The sequence below is a fragment of the Argopecten irradians genome, chromosome 1 (genome assembly GCF_041381155.1).
Source record: "Argopecten irradians isolate NY chromosome 1, Ai_NY, whole genome shotgun sequence".
Lineage (NCBI taxonomy): Eukaryota > Metazoa > Mollusca > Bivalvia > Pectinida > Pectinidae > Argopecten > Argopecten irradians.
The window spans coordinates 18,776,671-18,784,235 of record NC_091134.1 but is presented as its reverse complement, the minus strand read 5'-3'; the positions used below and the strand labels follow the sequence as shown (position 1 = coordinate 18,784,235).

General features: G+C 31.3%; 1 pseudogene; it reads right to left on the bottom strand.

Moving 5' to 3' along the window:
• Positions 1-737: 737 nt before the first annotated feature.
• On the bottom strand, positions 738-7,073 carry LOC138319693 (GDP-fucose transporter 1 pseudogene; annotated as a pseudogene).
• Positions 7,074-7,565: the final 492 nt, after the last annotated feature.

The following is a 7,565-nucleotide window of genomic DNA, read 5'->3' as shown; positions in this document are numbered from 1 at the left end:
TATAAAACTATATTTGCAATGCTATCATGGCCTTCATAAAGTAGGTCAATATCCTTCCGTTGAAAATTAGTTTGATATGATACAGTTATAATCCTATCATAACACTCCTCATAGGCTAAATTCCTTATTCAAGAAAGATAATATAAAATTGCTTTTTGTATTTTATGATTTGATGTTCATTAGAACAACACAAGTGAAACTGCAAAATTAATATGGATTCTCAATTCATCATTATATTATTTGGTTATATTGAACAGAATGACTTCTTTGCAATTTTTTTAACTCAATCACCCCAAAATTTTTATAATGAACTTTGTAACATTACTGTATGCAGGCATCAGGATTACTGGTAGAACAAGTTTGAGAACAGTAACAATCTCATCTCTGGAATTTGGTAGATTTAATTCAGGTATTTTGTAATGTATCTGTATAATAAAATATAGCAATGTCATTACATAACTTAACTTTTCAGCCCACTGGGATCTTTGAATTCTTAAAATCCAGCATTTGGTTTCTTACACCCATCACAACGAGTATAATCCAAAATGATTGTAGAAATCAATGTCAGTTGTGATAGATAACAGTTTTACAACACTTGCACTAAAACCTTAACCTGGGATTTCCAATGCCGATGGCGATGCCACAGTAATCCCATAAGCCCCCCTCTCTTCGAAAGGCGAGCTGAAAATCGATGATCGGTTCCTGAACTTTTCACAAAATATAACAACAATATATAATGCCATTAAACATTTAATTGTGGTGTATTTTCAGATTTACATAGTCAATGTTTATAAACACATGTTACACCAATACTGTAGGCTTAACTACATAAAAGACTTAACATAGAATATCCCGTAATGCTGACTAAAATATGCGTAAATCATATGTGATAAGTAAAGCCAAACATGCAGTATACAATGCATGTCAAGTAATAAAACTAATTAGCCATTCTTGTGTAATATTGAATCTTGCAAACAAATGGATGTCACTTCAGGATAAAAAAAAACAAAAAACCCCCAAAAAAAAAACAGAAAAGAAATAGAAATACAATGTTCTGTGTAACCAATTAAATATAAATATATAGTACTTGATAGGTCATAAGTATAATATAATTATCAAATGCTTTATTGAAATGGTTTCATTTTTACAGACAGTTTGATTATACATGTATAAATTGTATAACATAACTAATATTTTGTATTTGCTATTTGCTTTTTACAAAGTTATCTGCCCTTGCTTCTGAGATAGTGTTCATGAATTACCGGCAATGAGGCCTCTGCCCTACAAAAATCTTGCCCAATACAATGAAACAGTCTTAAACCAGGTCTTTTGTTGAGACTTAATCATTCAAAGATGACATTTAAAATTTTTTTTTATTGGCTATGGAAAAATTTAACAATCGTAACGCCTCACCCACTTCTGGGAAAGGAGGAAATCAGATTGAAAATGAGAGTGTATTATAAGACTGTTTCATGATCTAGAAGCCTGACCTGACTTGTATAAGTTATCATAATCAACTCAATTAACAAAAAATCCAAATAAACTGAGTAAAAACAAAATTAACAAGTATACTACCCAGTCTGAATCAGTTATTATAAGTACAAAACTTCTCCATTTAAATTTTTTTTTATAAAAAAATAATCAAGTTTCTTTAGAAACTCAATATTGCACAGCAGCATAATAAACCAAACAATCATATCCCTGGAATTGGGTACTTACTTTATTTGCAAGATGATGTTGAAATAATATAAGGTAAGGTTAATTACCCTGATACGATTTAGTGAACTTTATGTCAAGTAACTTCAGAATAAATTTAAAAATAATTTTCTGTCAAAATATTTCACATCAGTGACCTAGCAGAAATACTGCAAGTATTTATTTGAGACATTTTCATTATACATATGAATAATGCAGGTATTGTTTTTACAAACACAACAAAACAGAAACAAAACTGAAGAAGCTCTGTAATTACTTTCAGACAAGGTAAACTTAGTTAAACTAAAAATCTTTGATAATAATTGATCAATAAAGTAAACCTAACAAAATGTTTAAAAAAACCACACACACACAAATAAAAAAAAAACAAAAACAAAAACAATGATATAAAAATTAAATGACTTTCTAAGTATTTAACTTCAAAGTTCAAGCACCCTTTGTATTATAACTGGCAAGAAATGTTTCTTTATGGCATAAATACGGTAAATACATTACATAATCTTTTGTATTTTTGTACATCTCAACAATGAGTTAAAAAATAATAATGACAAAACCAAACCAAACATTAATAAACAGAATTAACAATCGTCATAAACACAACACGATCAGGTTATTTAAAAGGTTCTACATGTAAAGGAATGGCACATATTTATTGATTATGAACAGTGTGTTAATCTCATGCAGCAACATTTTCACAGACTCCTATAAATACCTTATTATGCTAATACTTATTACACAACACATGCATTACTTTGGACAAATAAAACAAAAACATTACCCAAAAATTTATTTATAAATTATTTTAATGTTTTCTAAACTGACTAGCTTAACATAACATATGTTGTCTTAAGTATCATCAATATGTTTTGCGGGGTACTAATATAATCTTTGGTAAGTTTTGGCATTTTTATAACAAATACTTATTACTCACATTAACCAGGAAAAATATGTAAATTTTGTTGTTGTTGTGACATAACTGTATTTGAAAAGACTATTTAATTCACCAAATATAATCTATCATTTCAATCAAGATTTCTATTTCTGATAAAATATAGAGCAATATTCAACATATTTTTATTTTCATTTTACAACTTTTCGATTAAAATAGCAGCTTTGCTCTCAGTGATCCCTTGATATAAATTCTTGAGATTATGTAATTATTTTTGCCAGCTAGCCCAAACATTTACAGTGAAAGCAGAAATCTTCAAACACACACATGTGTATAAATATCAGTTTAGAGTGAGTATTAATCAATAAGATATATAATGGTATTGAAAAATATTTTCTGATGTTTAATGGAAATACAAAACACGAATATTGTTTTTAATGGAACCATACAAATAAAGTCATCAAATGATAGCCCAGTTATATATTGTCACAATCAAACTTTGAGCTTTATTGAAGTATGCGGCAAGGTCATTTGAGTAGTCAATTTGATCCGATTAATTACATCAGAATTAAAAAATATTACATAAGTATATGATAAGATACACTTGGAACTATTGTCACAAAATATGGCTGGCCCCCTCCTGTTTGACCTGTCCTGACAGTACACATTCTGTATTGGCATATTACAGAGTTATCTGCCCTTGTGGGTAGGTACTGATTGTTACGGCATAACCTTATGAGTGAAGCATCGTATTTTTAGTGACAACAACATAATTTTTGATCATTAAGTAATGATATAATGACATTAATCTATTGATACCATGATATTTATATCTATACACAAATTAAAGGAGACAACACTGTAATAAGTAAAGAAGGAAAATCCATTCATGTGAAGGATATTTTTATAGTCTTGGGACAACTTTTTATAACCAAACCGTTATTTTAAATAATTTGAAAGTCAATAAAACCAGAAAGTAAGTGATTCACATCACAATGGCGAGATACTTCAATAAAGCTCAAAGTTTGATTGTGACAAAATATAATTGGCCTATCATTTAATGACATTATTTGTATGGTTCCATTAAAAACCAACATTCATATTTTGTTTTTCCATTAAACATCATGAAATATTTTTCATCACCATAACCATTATAAATCATACTAATTAATACTCACTCTAAGCTTATATCAGAATAAAATCAGACAAGTAAAATCATACATATAGAAATAAAGGCATAAATTTAATGTAAACATGCTTTGAAATATGGGTGTTCAAAAGTCGGAAAGTTCTAATAATGAAAGTTGGTAGTTGGTAAACTGCACACAAATGAGCACATGTGGTCAGTTTGTGCAATGCTAGAAATAGTTTATCTTCCATTATACATATCAGGTGATAACTACCGTCTTGTAGCCATGGTACCCTTTCACAAAGCTTCGTAACATAAGAGCATTTGTAAATATTTGAACGAAAAAGTTATGCAAAACTTACAAAATTCGTTTAACATCACAATTAACATTTGACTTACTAGCATCCCTAGGAGATTATAATTCAACATTAAGCTTAATTCTGGCAATAGTAAATGTATTTGGACTTTATCAAACCTTTAAGAGTTTGTCTTCATTTTCTGTTTGTTTTTCTAACTGTAACATTTGTAACTACAATGGTAAAGTTTATGGATTTTCAACAGCTCCAATTTAATGGATATGTGTGCATTCAATAATTAAGCTCATATTAGACAAGTACAAGCTTAAAGGATGGTTATGAAGCTGATGTGGTATCAATATTTTAGGCTCACTTCTATATGTTTTCCAATGTGTGATTATTATGTCAAAATTGTTTGATTAAACAAATGTTTACATTTAGATCTCTTCTATCCTTGATTAAGATTACTGTCATTACATCCACCCCGGGACTATGTCATAGCAAAAGAATTGAATACTAAGGCACACTATGTTTGACTGTGTGACTTTGAAGTTGGATGTTGTTGTCTCCGAAACCTTCATAGCAAGTCTCTGCTGGCCTGTCATTTTTTTTCCTCCTGAACTGTCTTTAGTTTTGCTAGTACATTTATACTCCAGGGTGGATTATATAGATATATAATGACAGCGATAGTAACACCTTGAATATTGAGGATGGATCTGTTCTAGAGATTAGATTTTTTTCCTATTTAGGCACTTTACTTATATATAATTTTCTCTGGCTATATTTATCTTGTTTAATTTATTTTCTTCTTTATAAATAGATGGTACATAACATGGAATTTAATACTTAAAAAATCAATAAAAAAAGTTTTTTAGAAATATTATTCCTTGTAAGTGGGCAATAACCTTTTGGCAGTGTAAAAAAAATCATACACACACATTAAAAAAATAGGTATACTGCAGGTTAATGTAATACAGAAACAAAACAGTTCACAAAAATTGAACTGTAATGCTGACATTCATAATAAAAATAAAAAAAAGTTTAATACATACACAAACATTAATGCTAATAAATCACTAACATAACAAACATTATTTCCATACCGTACCGTGATTGTTGATTGCCTACAAAATTTCTACTCTTAAAACACTGAACATGTTAACGTTGACTCATGAATATAAATTCTTGAATGAAAAATCATGAATTTGCAGTATAATTTATTTGCCAATTTTGCGTAAATTATTTCTATTTACCGCAAACCCTCTCAATTTTATGCTAATGGCACATCAGTTTAAATATAATTGTATAACTCCAATGTAAATCATTCTGACAGGATGTACCAGTAGTTAACCAGTATTTGATAAAATATAGACTGGATAAGATGAAATGCAGACACCTACTGTTTCTGTTCTATGAAATATTGATTAAAAGCAATCAACTTGTATTGACTCACTTCCCTTGGAAATATTTATAGTTCTACTCATAATGACTAGGATTACTAGTATTTGATACACATTATGGCCTGATTTTGATAAAAAACATGATTTCAGGAATACTTGTAAAATAACCAAATAACAGTGAATTTGAAATACATGTAACTAAACAAACAGCACAAAACCATAATGTAGTGGTACAAAATTTCATCATGTTTGTAATTTTGTATCTCAGGGGTTTGGAAAAATGCCCCGCAAGTCATACAATAATATAATACTTGTCCTTCATATATGCTGACTGTTGATTTGAAGTATAATCCAAGTCCCTGTACTCTATATCACAATGTTACAATTCTTGAATGAACCTAAAAAGGTATCTTTAATTTCTCTTGATTATGCTTTAGTGTAATTATGATATATTTTGGAGATTCAATTTGCGTTTGTCTTCTGAATGGTTCCATCGTTATAAACAGGAAGTTTCCTTGAGCTGTTGACAGTGGTACTACTTAGGGGTCTACTTTCATTCATTTTAGTGTAAGCATACAGGAAGATGCCTAAAATCACGAGTAGATTTCCACACCACCACATCAGAGTTTTGTATTCCTGGTAGAACATGATCGCCAGCATGGTCTGCGCGACCGACTTGGCATTTATGCTGATATGATGGGTAACTGGCGACGTGTACTTCACTTGTAAAGCACTTACCCAGCCTATAGACAGACTGAGGAAACCAGAGCAGGTTAGAAACATCCAGAAACTTGCATTGGTCATAAGATTTGAGGAAAGAACTTGGTGAGCTTGTCCGGAGCTTATTACAAGCGGCAGAAAGATCCAGACGCTGTTTACGTTGTTGTAGTATGCTTGCTTCAAGCTGTCTCCATCTAAAACCGCTTCCACTCTCTTAAAATAAATTCCACAAACAGCATTGGCAAGACTTGCGAAGATTCCATAGATCATTCCCCAAACACTCAGTGTACCAGCATTGTCTTCTTGATCAATTCCAATGACAAAACCCATGATAACTAATGCACATGAGGCAATTCCTAGTACTGGAACATACTTCTTAAGCACACAAAATGATAGTATGATGGTGAAGATCAGTGTGAAAGACCTAGCCACTTGGTAAAATGCAACACCAATATGTTTCAGCATTAAGTTATTGAATGTCAAGCCAATTACAAAAGAGAACGATAGTTTCAGCATGTCACTATTGAGTAAAGCATGTAGATCAAGAGTTGGCAGAGTTAAGCCTAGTCGTAGGTGGCCGGAAAGCCATGTGACGAGTTTGATAAGAAAAACTGCTGCCACACTTTGGTACCAAGCAACGAAAATGGATAAATCATTGACACCGTAACTGCCGCTGAGAATATGCTTGTTTATAAAAACCATAGAAATAGACACCACCCAGTATAGGGCGATGACCAGGGCTACCTGCTGTGTTGGTCGGTGTGTTTCCATTGCAGACACTGGCTAATTTCTGACAAGTTTAAAATTTACAACGCAATACTGTTTACGTCTTCTGGCATGTGTTTTTAGATGCATGTGCTGGTCTGTTTCTGGTTTCCAGGGGAGCATCAAACTATTGGTTTTGCTGGCTGTTAACCGTGGGGCTTCCTTTTAAAAAGAAAAAGACAACATTGGTTAGCATTTGATTCTGACTACTTGCAATTGATATATCATTTTTGTTACCTATATATTAGTGTGCAGTTTCACTTGGTTTTGAAAGGAAAGTAGTTTCAACAGATGTTACACACTTTTCAAAAGTTACAAAAACACAATTAAGCTTTAGCAGTAACCCTGCCATTTGTTTTCTATAATTTTGAAAAAAAAGTCAGAGTGAAAGCAGGACCTTATTTAATCAATTATATATATACATTTGTGTGCTACAATTTACAGCCACCATATGCATGCATATACTTCGGAAATAATTGATATTTTTTGTTGTTCACTGGTGTGTGAACAGCATTTTTGACAGACACAATAAATGATGCACATCAGGACATCATGTTGAAATATCTGTCGAAAAGTGCAGTTCATAGACACCAATAGAACAAATATATGTACCCTGCCTACTATACATTTCGGCCGGGTACGAAATGGTG